Raw genomic sequence first — 18,302 nt, 5'->3', positions numbered from 1 at the left:
TTTTTCCCGCTTTCTGCGTCTTAAAAAAAAACGTTGCTTTTAAAACACATATTGTTTTTTTAAAAAATGGTTTAGAAAGTAATTAACTTATCTAATCTCATTAATTTTCCTACCTTTCCCGTTTTTCCAGGTAGGCCTAGAAGCCTCGGCGTTTCCTCCGCACCCACGCCCGAGCTAGGCACCTCCTGGCCCCACTCGAAGGCTGGAGGGCCGAGCCTCAGCCTAGCGCCGCTAGGGTGCGCGCGCAGTAGGAGCTGAGACGTCTCTGGCTCGGCCCGGGGGCGGGGCTTGCTGAGCGTCCAGCGATACCCTGGCAACCGGGCCCGCCGGACGTCTCGCACAGCTGCAATCGGCGGTCTTCACCTGTGGGGGGGGGGGGCCGCGACCCTCGGGGGGGGGGGTGCCGCGCGCGCAGCAGGAGCAGCTGAGATGCGGCGTCTCTCTCTCTGGCTTGGTCAGCGTCACGGTTGCCCTGGCAACCGGGCCCGCCGGCCGAGAGAGACGCCGCGTCTCAGCTCCTGCTGCGCGCGCAATCAGCGGTCTTCACCTCGGGGGGGGGGGCCGCGACCCTCGGTGGGGCGCGACCCTCGGTGGGGGGCGCCCCCGCCCTCCCCCTCTCCCCTCCCTCTCCCGCCCTCCCTCCCTTCCCCTCCCTTCCCCCTCCTCCCTCCCTCCCACCCCCCGCCCTCCCCTCCCCTCCCTCTCTCCCCCTCCCTCCCCCCTCCCCTCCCCTCCCTCTCTTCCCCCCTCCCCTCCCTCTCTTCCCCCCAGTCGCGCTCTCTCTTCCCCCCAGTCGCTCTCTCTTCCCCCCAGTCGCTCTCTCTTCCCCCCAGTCGCTCTCTCTCTCTCTTCCAACAACAACATTCCCTCGAAAAAGCCTCGGCACCGCCGGGCACTTCAGCTAGTAAAATATATATGTGATAAAAATGCTAACTTCCGAGAAGTTATGTCATCACTTCCTGTGAACTATGAACTATGAACTGTGTACATACCTCACTTCCTGTAAATGTCACTTCCTGTTGGACTGGTATAAATACTGGTCTGTTCAGTATTGTAAGAGGCTTCTACCAGAGGCATGGTAAAGACCTCTCTTGTATATAGTGTGTTTATAAGTTACTTAAAGCTTACTTTAAAGTTACTTGATGGTAAGTCTCCTTTTTCTTACATCAATTTAAGTAACTTAGTATTTACACTGACAAATACTAGACCTTCAGACAAACTCGGAAGTTAAGGATCCAGGGAACCACCCATCATGGAGAAAATCCTTAGACCTATTCGTCTGGACTTGGACCCGAATACACCAGCAGCTGGCAGGGTATGGAAGCATTGGTATCGTACTTTTGAGAATTTTCTGGATGAATGTAAAGCGGATGCTCCTGCTAAATTGAAGATACTTGTCAATTATGTGACCCCAAAAGTGTTCGAATATGTTGATGACTGGGATAATTACGAAGAGGTGATTCGGGCACTTAAGAAACTGTATGCGAAGACCCCAAATGAGGTCTATGCTAGACATCTACTGGCCACAGCCCGACAAGGGCCAGGGGAATCAATTGACGAATTCCTGCAAGAACTTCGCAGGCTCAGCGTAGATTGTAACTTTCAGGCAGCCTCAGCTGAGCTGTACCGCCAAGAAATGATTCGTGATGCTTTTATCTGCGGGATTGCCTCTCCATTTATACGCCAGCGTCTACTAGAAAGTAAAACACTTGAGCTACAAAAAGCTTTTGAACTAGCTTGTTCACTGGATTTGGCAAAGAGAAATGCAGACCTCTATCAGCTGCCCAGATCTCGATCTGCTGCTGTAGCTGCAACCAGACAATTCAAGCGGTCTCAGGTGAACCCTATCATGGGGGAATCTAATTCTGATAATTCTGATGAAGAAGAGGAGGACGACCCCACTTTAGCAGCCTCTTGGCAATCTAGGAAGGAATGCTTCTTTTGTGGAGATGCTTTTCACCCTAGGAAAACCTGCCCTGCTCGCAATGCAATCTGCAGTTATTGCGGAAAAAAAGGACACTTTGCTAAAGTTTGCCTATCAAGGGCCTCTACGAGGGCCAATCCAGCTAAGGCCTACCGAACTGCCCCAATTAGGGCCTATCAAGATGCTCCAGCTAGGACCTATCAAGCTTCCTCTCGAGCTCTCTCCCGAAGAAGCACACCGAGAGTTTTAGCCACTCTCTGTGCAACGACACCAATTACAGCTGCTTGCCCACAGAACCTGTCTCAGGCAGCCACAAAAATTTCAATTAAAGGGCATACCTTAGATGCCTTAATTGACTCAGGAAGTACTGATAGTTTCATTAAGGAACAGATTGTTGCGAAATTGAAACTACATGTCTTCCCATCGGACCAGGCAATTGCGATGGCCCAGTCATCACTTAATACCAGAATCTCCGGCTTTTGTGTTGTTGATATGACACTTCATGGTCGTATGTATCCCTCCACCCGACTTTCAGTGCTCAAAGACTTATGTAGTGATCTCCTCTTAGGGCTGGACTTCCAAAAACAGCATAAGAAACTCACCATTGAGTTTGGTGGATCCAAACCCGGACTTACTATTTCTAATATACCATCTAAATTACCATTTTGTGCACTATCAGCAGCTTCACTTGATGAACCCTCATTATTTGCCAGTATTCCGCCTCAATGCCAACCGATAATAACGAAATCGCGGCGCTTTAATCAGGGAGACCAATCTTTTATTGCGGCTGAAATCTCTCGACTTCTAGCAGAGGGTATCATTGAACCATGTTCGTCGCCCTGGCGGGCTCAAGTCGTCATTGTCAAGAACCCTCTAAAACCTCACAAACAACGACTATGCATCGATTATTCGCAAACCATCAATCAATATACCGACTTGGACGCCTACCCATTGCCACGCATTGATGATATGGTTAATAAACTGGCCGAATACAAAGTGTTCTCAACTTACGATTTAAAAAGTGCCTATCATCAGTTACCCTTGAAGGTCTCAGATAAGCAGTACACAGCCTTTGAGGCTAATGGACGGCTGTACCAATTTCGTCACCTCCCATTCGGGGTTACTAATGGAGTGGCTGTCTTTCAACGGGCAATGGATGGCCTGGTTAAGCAGGAAAACCTAAGGGACACTTTTCCCTATCTTGATAACATTACCATTGCAGGTCACGATCAACAGGAACATGACTCCAACCTCCAAAAATTTCGGGATGCCCTCCATCGCCGTAATTTGACCCTGAATGAATCCAAATCTGTTGAGTCGCAACCGACCATCAACATCCTTGGCTACTGCGTAGGCAATGGTATCATTAAGCCAGACCCAGAAAGACTTCGCCCGCTCCAAGAGCTCCCGTCACCTAAGAATCCGGCTTCTTTACGTCGGGCTCTCGGTCTGTTTGCATACTACGCTAAATGGATTCCTCATTTTTCAGACAAAATCCAACCCTTGCTGCATGCTAGATCATTTCCACTGGGAACAGCGGCTGTTGCAGCCTTTAACCTTCTCAAAAAACAGTTGGAGAAAGCGGCTCTTCACTCCATCGATGAGAATCTCCCTTTCGTGGTTGAATGTGATGCCTCGGAGGTGGCGATCTCGGCTACTCTGAATCAGGAAGGTCGTCCTGTAGCATTTATGTCCAGGACCTTACAAGGTGCCGAGCTACATTATCCTCCGGTTGAGAAAGAAGCCACAGCCATCATAGAGGCAGTACGGAAGTGGAACCATTTTCTAGCTCGCCAGCACTTTACATTGATCACGGACCAACGATCAGTCGCCTTCATGCTCGATAATCGAAAACGAACCAAAATTAAGAATAATAAAATACAACTTTGGAGGATGGAACTGGCCTCTTTTGGTTATACCATTCTCTATCGGCCTGGCAAGGAGAATGTGGCCCCGGACACCCTCACACGGGCATTCTGCTCCACTATGTCATCCTCCACTCTCATGGATGTCCACAATGGTTTGTGTCATCCTGGCGTTACGCGCATGCTACATTTCGTACGATCACGGAATCTCCCTTTTTCCACTGGAGATGTAAAAAAAATATGCTCAGAATGCCGGCTTTGTGCGGAATTAAAACCTCAGTTCTTCCGCCCCTCAGATGGTATACTCATACATGCAACCCAACCGATGCAACGACTTAGCATCGATTTTAAGGGCCCAGTGCCCTCTTCAACTCGGAACACATATTTGCTCACCATGATCGACGAATATTCACGTTTTCCGTTTGCCTTCCCCTGCTCCAATATGCTGGCGTCCACAGTAATCTGCTGCCTTGAGCAGGTATTTTCTCTCTGTGGCATGCCGGCTTATATTCACTCAGATCGGGGTCCATCCTTTATGTCAAGGGAACTCAAGGACTACCTCTCAGAACGAGGAATTGCTACAAGCAAAACAACACCATACCATCCCATCGGAAATGGGCAGGTAGAGAGGTATAACGGTATCATCTGGAATTCCGTACGTCTCGCTTTAAGATCTCGGGGCCTACCAGACCAGCAATGGGAAACAGTGCTTCCGGATGCATTGCACTCTATACGGTCCCTGCTTTCTACAGCCACAAATACTACACCTCATGAGCGGTTCTTTGGATTCCAGCGTCGCTCATCTCATGGGACATCACTCCCGTCATGGCTAACTACTCCTGGACCTGTTTTACTCCGAAGATACGTTCGGACGTCTAAAAATGACCCTCTTGTAGACGAGGTCGAACTAACCGATGCCAACCCCACCTATGCAAACATACGATATTCCGACGGCCGAGAATCTACCGTATCATTACGGGATCTGGCTCCCTGCCCACCAGGACCTAGTGGGACATCGGGTGATGGCATTTCACCAGGAAACTCTTGGGACCTATCGGGTACCCCTCTCCAGGATCCTGATCGGACACCAACTAGCTTGGTGCCGGTAGAACCCCGTGCTCAAGGTTGCGACCCTCCCAGTACCACGCATGAAAGTACTGATCCGCCACAGACCAGCTCTGCACCTCCCTCTGAACAGAGGCAGTCCGACTTTGAACCTATTGGGGCTCGTACTCGAAGCCATGATCTCCCCGACCCTTCAGAGGGCAATCCAGGCCACACAGACTCTGACCAATGGCCAACCGCATGTAAGCGGACCAGCGACCCTCTACGACGGGAATCCAAACGGGTGCGACTCTTCCTTGTTCGGCGGCTGCGGACCAAAAGGTAGACCACAGCCTCCTAATCCTGCAGGAGGGAAGAATGTGATAAAAATGCTAACTTCCGAGAAGTTATGTCATCACTTCCTGTGAACTATGAACTATGAACTGTGTACATACCTCACTTCCTGTAAATGTCACTTCCTGTTGGACTGGTATAAATACTGGTCTGTTCAGTATTGTAAGAGGCTTCTACCAGAGGCATGGTAAAGACCTCTCTTGTATATAGTGTGTTTATAAGTTACTTAAAGCTTACTTTAAAGTTACTTGATGGTAAGTCTCCTTTTTCTTACATCAATATATATACAACTTCATGCAAAACAGTTCAAAGATTCAGTCTCTGAGGAGGCCTCCTGATTCGAGTTGGATAACGCCTTTCAGGGGTCTCTGATTCTCGTTGCTGGGGTGACTCATCTAGTTGGTCTCTTATGGATTGGACATCATCATCAGGTACATTCACTTCTGAGGTAGATGCTTCAGGTTCACTAACTTCTTCCACGGTTGTCTTTGCCGTAACCATGGGTTCGACCCTTGTTCTCGATTCTACCAGTTGGTCAGCATGACGCCGTATTACATTTTCACCAATATCTACCGTGTACATCAGGGGTCCTTGTCTGGCCCGAATTGTTCCAGATTGCCATTTCTCGTTTTTATAGTCCCGGGCTAACACTGGTTGTCCTATTTCGAACTCCGAGTGGTCTTGTTATTTATATGCTGGAACTGTTTGTTTTCAACTTCCCTCCGCACATTTGGTTTTAACAAGTCCAACCTGGACCGCAACCTCCTGCTATAGAACATCATGGCAGGACTTTGGTTTGTCACTGCATGAGTGGCGTTTCGATATGCCAGTAGGAATTTGTCCACCTTGTGTTGTAGTGGAATCTGATCTTCGCTCATGGCCTTTATTGCTTTTTTGAACATTTGTACAAATCTCTCGGCCAACCCGTTTGTAGCCGGATGATATGGGGCAGAGGTATAATGTTTCACTCCATTCTTCTTCATGAATTTCTGGAATTCTTCTGACACGAACTGCGGTCCGTTGTCTGAACATATTTGTTCTGGCAATCAATTTCTTGCAAATATCGTTCTTAGCACTGCGATTGTCTTTTCTGAGGTAGTGGTAGTCATCTTAATCACTTCTGGCCATTTAGAATGTGCGTCCACCGCAATTAAAAACATGGAGTCCATGAATGGACCAGCAAAGTCAATATGCACACGTTGCCATGGGGTTGAAGGCCATTCCCATGGATGCAGCGGTGCAATCGGAGGTGCATTTTGCACTTTTTGGCACCCTGAGCAGCTTTTCGTCAGATCCTCTATCTGTTGGTCGATACCTGGCCACCACACATAAGCCCTAGCAAGGCTTTTCATCTTGACTCCCCCCAGATGACCTTCATGCAGTTCCTTTAGAACTCTCTCTCTTAACTTAGGAGGAATAATCACCCTTGTTACATACATCAATGTTCCTTGACAGACGGACAGCTGTTCTCGTCTTGCTGAGAATGCCGGTAACAGTGGATCACCATGTGCTGGCCATCCCTTCACTGTCACTTCGTAGACCCGGGACAGTGTCAGGTCGTTCCTGGTTTCTCTTTCAATACTTGCATTGGTGACTGGTAAACATTCGATGATGGTCGAGTGAAATAACTCAACAGGGTCAACCGTCGGTGCCTCCTCCTCTGTAGGTAGTGGCAGGCGCGACAGCCCATCAGCATTACCATGCTGCTTTGTACCTTTGAATTCGATCTGATATTGATGTGCCCCTAGGAAAAGGGACCATCTCTGGAGTCTCTGTGCTGTCATCACCGAAACACCCTTCTTAGGGTTAAAAATGGATACCAACGGCTGGTGGTCTGTCAGACGCGTAAACTTTTGGCCCTGCAGGTAATGATTAAACTTCTTTACTCCCCACACAAGGCTGAGAGCCTCCCTATCTATCTGAGCATAGTTGCGCTCAGCGGAGGTCAATGATCTGGATGCGAACGCAACTGGCCTCTCCAGGCCATTTGGCAACTTGTGTGAGAGTACTGCCCCAATACCATATGGAGAAGCATCACAAGCCAAACGAATAGGCAGCGTTGGGTTGAAGTGAGCCAACACTTCCTGAGGTGATCAATGCCTTGCTTTTGCGAAAGGCCCTCTTACAGTCCTCGCTCCACTTCCATGGTACTCCCTTCTGCAAAAGAGCGTTCAGCAGGTGCAGCACCGTGGATAAATTTGGCAGAAACTTATGGTAATAGTTAATCAACCCTAGGAACGACCTCAACTGGGATACATTATCCGGAGTGGGAGCCTTCACAACAGCTTCGATCTTGTCAGGAGACTTATGAAGCCCCTCCTGGTCAATGACATGACCACAGTACGAGATCCGCTTCTGACAGAACTCACATTTCTGACGATTAACTCGAAGTCCATATTCTTTCAATCTGGTGAGCACCAGTTCCAAATTTGCAAGGTGTTCCTCGTCATCATCTCCTGTAATCAGAATATCGTCCAGGTAACATTGTGTGCCTGGAATTCCCTGTAATACCTGCTCCATGGCCCTCTGCCAAATTGCTGGAGCCGATGCCACTCCAAAAACCAGTCTATTATACCGGTACAAGCCTCTATGCGTGTTGATCGTGAGATACTGGCGTGACTCCTCCTCAACTTCCATCTGTAAGTACGCCTGCGCCAGGTCTATCTTGGTGAAGTGTTTCCCGCCAGACAACGAAGCGAAGATATCCTCAATCCGCGGAAGCAGATACTGCACCGTGTGAAGCACCGGATTAACAGTGATCTTGAAATCTCCACAGATGCGAACCTTCCCCGGTTCCCCCGGCTTGTTGCTCGATGAACGCTTCATGACGGGGACAATGGGCGTGGCCCACTCACTCCAGTCTACCTTAGACAGTACTCCTGAACGTTCTAGCCCTTCCAGCTCAGCTTCCACAGCAAGTCGTATCGCATAAAGTACCGGTCTGGCTTTGAAAAATTTCGGGTTTGCATGTTCTTCAACCTTGATGTTTGCCGTAATTCCTCTCAGTGTTCCCAGTCCCTGTTGGAACACCTCTTTAGCATCGTCCAATATTCTGGACAATCGTTTAGGTTTGACATCTTTTTTACCGGAATCTACCGTTAGTGCTTTTAAGGAATGCCAGTCCATATTTATTTTCCTAATCCACTCCCGTCCCAGTAGTGGTGGACCTCCCTCAGGTAGCACATATAAGTCCATTCCTCGGCTTTCTTTGCCCTTGTGGACCACCTTTACCTCTATCTTCCCGATGGGGTATACTCTTTGCCCCGTGTATGTTTTCAATACAATCTCCGTATCCCGTAGGGGAATATGTGGGAATAACCTTTTGTAATCTTGCTTATTCATGACCGTCAATGCCGATCCAGTGTCCAATTCCATCTTCACTTGGACTCCTGCTATCTGAAGTGTGACCCAGATTGTTTGGAGGTCTGCTTCATTACCAACATCGTGTACTCTTAGACTACCCAGTTCATTACTGCTGGAGTCTGAATTTGACTTCTGTTCGTTGGAACTGTTCTCTGTCACCTTGTGTACCTTTCTGTACTTTTCCTGCGGTGACTTTTTGTTGCTGCTCAGCGCATCTGCTAGTCCGGTTCCAAACTGACAGTACTTTGATAGCTTACGCAGTTCAATTAAAAATTCAGCGTTGCTTTCGTCTTTCAGCTGCGTTCTTCTGTAAAATTTAAATCATTCCGCTATCATCAGCGGCGTGGGGTTTAAATGATTTTTCAGGACAGTAACAATATTCGCGAAAGTCTGATCCGCCGGTTTATCTGGTGACAGAAGGTGCTTCAATAGCCCGTATGTCTTCGCACCCATTGAGCTTAATAAGGTTAGTGCTTTCTCATCATCTGGTACCTTATTTGCTTTACAATAAACTTCCATGCGTTCTACATACGTGGTCCAATCTTCGATATCGCTATCAAAGGTATTAATGTTCCCATGTTTAGGCATCCTTGCAAGTTTTTAAATTTTTCTTTTTCTCAAAATGGCGGCTTCCCGCACTTGTCTTCTTCTCCCCGCCTACTAAAATGGCGGCTTCCCGCGCTTGGCGGTCTTTCCCGCGCTCTTCTTCTTCCCCCGCTGGCTGCAATGGCGATTGCCGTGCTGCTGCCGTTCTCGCCTCCCCAGCGGTTCTCAATTCCCCGACGCTGCTTTTACTCCCCCGCGGTTCCCGTGGGCATTCACGCTTCCCCTGCTGTTGCGCCTCTCAGCCCCGCATGCAGCCCGGTCCTTTACACCGGCTGCATTTGAGTTCTCCGTGGCTCTCGTGCCTTAAGCTGCCCCAGTCGCTGCGCCTCTCGGCCTCGATTGCAGCCCGGCCCTTTTTACCGGCCGTGGTCGAGTTCTCCGCCCTTTTTCCTCCGTTTTCCCTCCCCCACTCCACAGTCAACGCGGCCGACTTTCTGCTCGTGTCGCTGATCGGCTTACCCACCACCGTGGTAGAAGGGATGATCACTGCCTGTCGCTGATGGAGGGCTTTGTGGTCAGAATTTTTCTTTTTAACCCGGGTTCTCGATGCCTCCCGTGCGATGGTGCTCAGCAGGATGATGAGGGCGGATGCCTCTTCTCGACGCCCGTTCTGAGGACGAAGCTGCCTTGGATGTAAAACTGCCGCAGGGTAAGATCGGACTCGTCGCCACTGTTAAGTCTGTGTGTCCCAGTTATGCTTATTATAAATCACTGGACACAGACCACAAGAATAACTTTAACAGGTCTTTACTATTCGGAGGTCAGGTCTGAACTGCCCAGCAAATCCCTACACACTTATATACCGGTGTGGTCACCACCGGTATTACAGTATACAGCAGCCAAGAGAAAGTAGTACATCTCTTAAGGTAGTTCTCTTAAGGTGGAACAGGTTACATACACCACAGATTTCCTTTGTTTTTAGTTTATAATTTGGATTTTATTGTTTGTGCCCATTTAAAAAGGGCACTTTGGTTAAATTGATTTTGATTGGTGACAATTCCGTTCTCCGACCAATTAGAGAAGAAAAATAGCTCCGTTGCTAAGCAACAGAATAAGTCCGGAAATGACGAGCGATTGAAGGGCGGTTGGTGAAACGGTGTGGACTGAGGGTTGTTGAGGGCAGGGTAGTTGTTCCATTCACCATGTCCTTTTGTGGAACAGCGCTGCTTGTACAGTAAGTTCTATTAAAGTTGTGTTTATATACTTGTTCTCTGCCGGCGTGCGTTAACTGTTCCTTGGTTCCAGGATTGCGTTATATTTTAATTTCCCAGGGAACTCGAGCTCCCCGAGTGAATGGAAGGTGACGGTTGGCGCGGCGCTGTTGATGTGGGAGTTTCTGAGGACCAGGACAGTGAAAATGGTGAAACGAGCGCTTTGTTTCTGGCAGTGGACAGATTATCACTCACCCCTCTATCTAACTGAGTTCACAACTGTCTGTTGTTGCTGGGCTCCAATGTAAAAGTAAATTTAAGCAAAATAAATATTCCAACATCCCTTTTTTGTAAGCGCCATTAAAAATGTAAACCAGCATATCACCCGAATTCGGAGCCGTTTCCAATGCCCCATACTACTTGTCAAACTACATGAAATTGCCTTCAAGATATCATTTCTGCTTTGTCTGAACTTAATTTGTAATATATGTATGCTGTGGCTATTAACTTGTAATCGGCGACTATGCATGTACTTGACAGTCAATAGTGAAAAAAATCTTTGCTGTGCAATATAATTTGTAATTTACGGTCAGTGGTGAAACAAAGTCATTCACCGCTGACTCAAAAAAAAATTCAAACTTGCCTAATTTGATCCTCATGTCAAACTTCGTCAAAAAGGCAGCATAGTTGCGCACAGCGTTGACTCCTCGGGAGCATTGTTTAACGCGAGTGCAAACCTTGCATCACGTGGGGTGCCAAACAAGACGTGCCCACAAAACTGACAGGAGGGTAAGCCATGACCACAGTTTGGACTCGAGAGGTGAGCGCTCTTGAAATTGCCTTTAACTTAATTGTAATTGCAGTGGAAACTTTATAAAAACTTTTAAGTGACAAAGTTAAATGGGCAGTTTGTAAAAAGCTGATCGATGTGAAATTTAAAGGTGTGCACTTGCAGAAAAAATATGGCAGTGCAAAAGATAGATGACAGGAAGAGGTGTCCGCTTCATTGAGGATGACCTCAACACAGTCCTCAATGATGTGGAGGCAAGGCGTTGGTGTCTTACCGGGAACGATAAGTGTAGAGCATCACAAAAAGTTAGCATGTTGGCGTGGAAGGAGGTGGCACAGGCTGAGAGTACTAACTCCACCATGCTACGGCGTGCAGAACAGTGTCATAAAAGCTGAACGATTTCATGTGATTTGCTAAGGTTTGTACAGTTATTTGACATTTTAAATGTAAAATTTCTTAAGCACTTCTCCATTTTGCATTAGTACATTGTTTATGGGTGGCGTGATCTACGTTCATTGTGAAGTCAACTAGTCGTAAAATTAAATTGCCATTGGAGATGAGCCTCACTAAGTGCTTGTAAAGATCTTTTAATCTGTACTCCACAGATTTGAGAAGCGACATTGCAATTTGTGAATTATACCCTGTCTTCAAAGCACCTAACTTTTAACTAACAAAGCAAGAACTAAAATTTATTTTCCATGTCTGTGTAGAGTAAGATGGCACTTGATGCCAAAGAGTGTTCTTGACAGGTGGTGGTGTGGCTGTTCTAAAGGAGTTGACTGAGCAGGAAGGAATCAGCTGGTGACATTGGAGGAAGGAAAGGTGAGTGTTGCATTGCTGCTTTGTCCAACTGCATGTTTTAAAACATGCTGGCTGTGAGGTTTGAAGAGAAGATAAAATGATTGCACGTGCAGCATATGAGCTTCTGTGATGTGCCAGATGAGCATGCTTCACCATTGTAAATGTTTTTTTTTCTTCCCACAGGTGGACAGCTGACTTTGGATACATGGGCTCCAAATGGAAGTGAGTCGGCAGTGGCACAGGATGCTCACACTGGACCTGGAGAGGGCATTGAGGAAGAGGTTGCAGAGGCAGTTGAGATGGTAAGTGAGGTGGAGGAGGAAGATCAGGGGTGGCATCCAGAGAAAGAGGGTGGATCCTGGGTGTGAAGACGGGTGAAGTGGCATCATCACTCCTGCCACCATGTTTCAACTGCAGATCACTGCCTCTCCATCACCTGGCAACTGATTTTGTGCAAGACACAGGCAGCTGCCAAGCTGATGCTGCGGGGCAAGTGGCAGGAAGTGTCTGACCTGTCGGGGGCTGAGGGACCTTCAAATAGTTGCAGGTAACGTGCCGCAGTAAGCCAGGAAACACATCAGTCTCATGTTGATACTGAGGTGGAAGACGACTTAATTAATGAAGGAGTGAGGCAAACCTTGTTCACACAAGCAACTCGACTCTCTTGCCTCCGTGAGACAGGAGATGAAGGAATCTGGAAATAATCAGTGTATTCAGTTTGCCATAAATAAAGACCATTATTGATCAGTTGGCCCTTAGTAATAACATGTGTAATCATTTCAACCTTTCTATAAAGAGCATTTCTGATCAGCTGGCCCTTATTCATCAGGCAGTTCTAAATCCTTTTGCCCATATGAAGGTTCATTTGTCACCGTAGCCAGAGTGCATACTACAGGTTTGGCTGTCATATATATGACGCCCATAAACCCCCCCCCCCGGCCTTGCCGGCTCCCAGCACAGACAGTGTAGGCTCGCAAGCCAGCACCTGCGTTGATGGATGCACCTTCTACTGTTGCCTTTGAGCAGTAGCAACCCAGCTACGAATTACCTACTGATGGGCAACAGAGAACGGAGGTCATATGAGGGGAGTCAGGTCACTGGGAAGGGCAAGGCAGTAGGGTGCCACTTCTTACAGAGTCCACCTCCTTTTACACACCTTTGTCACAGCGACCCTCAGGCACGGACACTAGAGGGCATGTCTGTTATTTTTATGATGTTTGCTATTCTTGAAATGTTGGTGTTATTTATTGAAGTTTATATTTGATAGTATTATAACTGATTTTGTTTCTGCTGTATTGTCTGAAGTCAGTTTAAACTGTTTAAATCTTTTTATTAACATCAACCATTTTAACTTTACAACTATTTACATTGTAGCAAATAGCTAGTTAACTATATTTGTATTTAAAGTCTTGCACTATGCACCTCAAATAACTAGCTTAAAAGTCTTGCAATGAGTATTTGCTGCTACAATAAAAGTTCACTATTACTTTCAATCTTGTCTGTTCTTTTGTGTGTCTTCCTAGGGGAAGGGGAGGGAAGAGGCATCTTGACACACTCCTCACTGTCCAAATGTATTATCCACCGGCTGCTCTCTAGCTGTTCTGCCCGCTGCATCAGTGGCTTCCTCGGGTGGGCCGGCCAAAAAGCATGGCCCCATCCATTTTGGGATCCTCCATTTCCACAGGAATCTCGTCTGCCGGGTTAAGGGCCAGTCCTTCCCGCAGGGTAAAGTTATGCAATGCGCAGCAGGCCACCACAATCCTCGACGCTTTCACAGATGAGTATTGCAAAGTTGCCCCCTGACCTGGCCAGGCACCTGAAGTGAGTTAACACCCTGATTGTTGTCCTCCTCCACTTGCAACCGTGGACAAGTGTCCACATGCCATCTTTCCTATGCTTCACTATTGGACCTGTGGTAGGGTCTCATCAGCCATTGTTTCAGCAGGTAGCCCTTGTTGCTTAATATCCATCCAGATCCTGGACGCAATCTGCAGGGGGTGCCGAAAGACAAAGCGTCGACATGTATTTACATTCAGGATCCGCAGTTGGGCATCACAGATGATCGTCACATTTAATGAATGAAACTCCTTCCTGTTTATTTATGTAACAGGTGTATCATTTGGTGCCTTCAATGCCATGTGGGTTCTATCGACTGCCCCAAGTATTTTGGGGAAGCCAGAAATCCTATGGAAAGCGATGAACCTCTCCCTTTGCTGCGCTGCAGACAAGCCAAAGTTGATGAATATGGCATCTGTGACCTGGTGAATGCAAGCCCCTGCAGCGCTCTGCTTGGTGTTGCATATGTCACCGGTGTTTGACTGCAATGACCCGCATGCTTAACATTTGAGCACTGTTGTTACATTTTATGGCCACTGTAAAGGCAGTGCGGATCTTAGAACGAGGCTGAAGGTCCTCCTTTAACATATCACAGAGACTGAAGCGTAGTCACCTTCCACGCAACTCCTTCGCTATCATCTCAAAAGACAGCCTGTCCTATACAGTCTCTGGCGTGGGTAAAAGTTCCTCCTGATCAGCCTGTGGCCATGGTGACTAACTTTGTTCTCTCATTATGCACAAAACATACAACATTGTGCCAAAGAGTGGAAAAGGCATGTTTCTTCCTCGCAAGCTTTCTCTTTAAGCAGTTGCAGTACATGTGGAGAAAAACATTTGAGTCATATAAATAAAGTGGAGAACATTTTTACAAAGTCATATGCATGTGACAAATTTTAAAAAGTCATATAAATGTGGACAAAATTATTTTAAAACAGTCTTTCAAGATTTCAAAAGTGAAATAAAATTGAAACCTCTGTCTTGCAGCCATTTTGCGTAGGTTTTTTTAACTTGCAAGAATATCCTTCAGGTTTATTCACCTAATTAAGTATTCACGATGGGCGAACAGGCTCCTTGTGCCTACGTGCATAAGACTTAAATTTTACAGCGAGATAAATTCGTTGGCAGTGGGCAGTTTGCCCAAGATCGCGACAGTCCTTGTTTTCTATGTAAATCTGAATGTTGCAGACTTCATTAGCGAAGCCTATGGGGAAGCGTAAGATAGGAGTAGGCCATTCGGCCCCTCGAGCCTGCTCCACCATTCAATGAAATCATGGCTGATCATCCAAATTCAGTACCCTGTCCCTGCCTTCTCTCCATATCCCTTGATCCCTTTAGACTTAAGAAATATATCTAACTCCTTCTTGAATATATTTAATGAATTGGCCTCTACTGCCTTCTGTGGAAGAGAATTCCACAGGTTCACCACTCTCTGGGTGAAGAAATTCCTCCTCATCTCTGTCCTAAATGGCTTACCCCTTATCCTTAGACTGTGACCCCCTGGTTCTGGACTCCCTGGCCATCGGGAACATCCTTCCTGCATCTAGTCTGTCTAGTCCTGTTAGAATTTTATAAGTTTCAAATAGATCCCCTCGCATTCTTCTGAACTCCAGTGAGTATAAGACCAATCGACCCAATCTTCTCTCATACGTCATTCCTGCCATCCCAGGTATCAGCCTGGTGAATCTTCGCTGCACTCCCTCCATGGCAAGAACATCCTTCCTCAGATAAGGTGACCAAAACTGCTCACAATACTCAAGATGTGGTCTCACCAAGGCCCTGTACAACTGCAGCAAGACATCCTTGTTCCTGTACTCGAACTCGAACGCTCTCGCTACGAAGGCCAACATACAATTTGCCTTCTTAACCGCCTGCTGTACCTGCATGCTTACCTTCAGCGACTGGTGCACAAGGACACCCAGGTCTCGTTGCACTTCCCCTTCTCCCAATCTATTGCCATTCAGATAATCTGCCTTCCTGTTTTTGACACCAAAGTGGATAACCTCACATTTATCCATGTTATATTGCATTTGCCATGTTTCTGCCCAATCACCCAACCTGTCCAAATCATACTGGAGTTTCTCGGCATTCTCCTCACAGCACACAAGCCCACCCAGCTTTGTGTCGTCTGCAAACTTGGAGATATTACATCTAGTTCCCTCGTCTAGATCATTAATATATATTGTGAATAACTGGGGTCCTAGGACCGATCCCTGCGGTACCCCACTAGTCACTGCCTGCCACTCGGAAAAAGACCCGTTTATTCCAACGCTTTGCTTTCTGTCTGCCAACCAGTTCTCTATCCAAGTCAATACCTTGCCCCCAATTCCATGTGCCTTAACTTTACACGCTAATCTCTTATGTGGGACCTTATCGAAAGCCTTCTGAAAGTCCAAATACACCACATCCACTGGTTTTCCCCACTACCGATGTCAGGCTTACCGGTCTATAATTCCCCGTTTTCTCTTTACCACCCGTCTATCGAATTTTGGAAGATGACCAGCAATGCATCTACTATTTCTAGGGCCACTTCCTTAAGTACCCTAGGATGTAGATTATCAGGCCCTGGGGATTTATTGGCCTTTAATCCCGCCAATTTCCCCAACACCATTTCCCCACAAATACTGATTTCTTTCAGTTCCTCCCTCTCATTAGACCCTATGTTTCCTGAAGTCTCTGGGAGGCTATTTGTGTCCTCATTTCTGAAGACAGAACCAAAGTATGTATTTAATTGGTCTGCCATTTCTTTGTTCCCCATAATTCCCCTGAGTCTGACTGCAAGGGACCTACGCTTGACTTCACCAATCTTTTTCTCTTCACATACGTATAAAAGCTTTTACAGTCAGTTTTTATGTTCCCTGCAAGCTTACTCTCATACTCTATTTTCCCCTTAATTAATCCCTTTGTCCTCTTTTGTTGAATCCTAAACTGCTCCCAATCCTCAGGTTTACTGCTTTTTCTGGCCAATTTATATGTCCTTGGATTTTATGCTATCCCTAATTTCCCTTGTTAGCCACGGTTGAGTCTGTAAAATGACTGACCGCAACTTCAGGTTTTCCATGTTTAGATACGCATGCGCTACATCCTGAAGTTGTGGTCAGTTTGGAAGGGGTGCACGCTGACAGTTCGCCGTCATTACCCACTGCAAATTCTGGGCTATTGTCAATTTTGGGCTGCGCTTTCAAAACAAAATTGATGAGCCAGCAAAAGGAGCAAGAAAATTCAGAGGGAGAAAACATTGTCCCATCAAGCCTGCTCCATCCAGAGCCTGTGTATGGTTATTTTCTATCATAGACTTAACTCTATCACCGTTGATCCCTGACTTTAAAGAACACCAGGTTCCGCAGAAAAAGAATCATCTCAAAACCCCATAGCAACTGATTTTAGACATCTAACCTCTGATGTTCACACAATTAATTATTTACATTATATGTATGATATTTTAAAATGTTATATTTACAGGAAACTTCGTGATATCCGGCACCGACAGGTCCAGCGTGATGCCGATCTATGAAAACTTCTGGACAGACCAGCGCTAATGTTGAAGGATACGGAGGTTTTCATTTCCGTATCTGATAACAAACACTGTTGCTTAGCAACAGCTCGTAAACAGTCGGCCCGTACCTTGGAAGCGTCTCTGTAGCTTAGCAATAGCTTCAGAGAGGCTTTCCAGAGACTGACTGTTTAAAAAAAATGCTAGGAGAAGAAAAAAAGAAAAACCTAACAAAATGGCTGCTGATTTCTGCCATTAGATCGAGGTTTCCGGACATACAACCTCCGGATAAACCAGTTTCCTGTATCCAGATTATATATCACTTTAGCAGTGTTGAGGCATATAAGGATTTATTTGTGTTTTCAAGGTTGAGTTATTAATGAATGCAGCGTTATTTAACTTATTGTTACCATCTAGATTTTCTTTAGAAGGTACTGTGTTATGTGTTTGAAGCAAATTCCATCACTTATTTGTCTTGTTTTTGGCAGTGAAATGTTTTGCTTAATGTTTCATACAGACATTACAATTGAGTCTCACCTTGACAAGGGTTGTTGGAGTTCCTGCAATTATCTGTCCATGTGACCCTCTTTTATCTTGTAGGTCTTGTTATTTGCATATTAACAGCATGATTTATATTATACCATTTCAAAAATACACATTCTTTTTCATAGCATTAATTTTCACAAATATAATTTGAAGATTAGTGGTGATGAAAGTTGCATTATAAAATGTTACCCCATTGGTTTCTCCTATGTATTTCTAATGGATACAAATAAGTCATACAGTGCATTATAACATAAGTGTAATGTTATATTTCAGAAGACAAAAGTTTTTCCTTTCTATCTTACAAAAAACTATGGGATTTTTAAACCTGATCACAGCGGGTCTAAATTGTGACTGATGAAAGGCAAAGCTCCAATTCAAAGTGGACAATCAACAGACTCGAAAGTTGGTTGGATTTGCCCCATATAATTTGGCTAAATGGATGGATTTTGATGCTATGTCATTCAAACAGACATGAAAATACATAATTTAATATATTGTGTTTAATGTAGGAAAACATCCCAAGGTGCTTCAC

At 46.1% G+C, this 18,302-nt stretch overlaps 1 protein-coding gene and 1 pseudogene across 5 annotated transcripts in view; both read left to right on the top strand.

Annotated features, from left to right (window-relative positions):
• Positions 1–10,219: 10,219 nt before the first annotated feature.
• The window catches only part of LOC147111529 (cilium assembly protein DZIP1-like), a 580,724-nt gene continuing 572,641 nt past the window's right edge, over positions 10,220–18,302 (top strand). For 4 of the 5 annotated variants that reach the window (XM_085998576.1, XM_085998575.1, XM_085998573.1 and 1 more), the window contains exon 1: positions 12,112–12,200. The gene's annotated coding sequence lies outside the window, so the exon portion shown is untranslated. Of the gene's footprint in view, positions 10,331–12,111; positions 12,201–18,302 lie in introns of those variants that run through there. The other variant, XM_085998574.1, reaches the window with a different exon arrangement.
• On the top strand, positions 12,060–13,459 carry LOC147111530 (uncharacterized; annotated as a pseudogene).

This window comes from Somniosus microcephalus, chromosome 10, assembly GCF_052327205.1.
Source record: "Somniosus microcephalus isolate GS21.2 chromosome 10, FLI_Smic_1.0, whole genome shotgun sequence".
NCBI lineage: Eukaryota > Metazoa > Chordata > Chondrichthyes > Squaliformes > Somniosidae > Somniosus > Somniosus microcephalus.
Note: the sequence above shows the minus strand (reverse complement) of the source record. Positions and strands in the feature narration are given on the sequence as shown.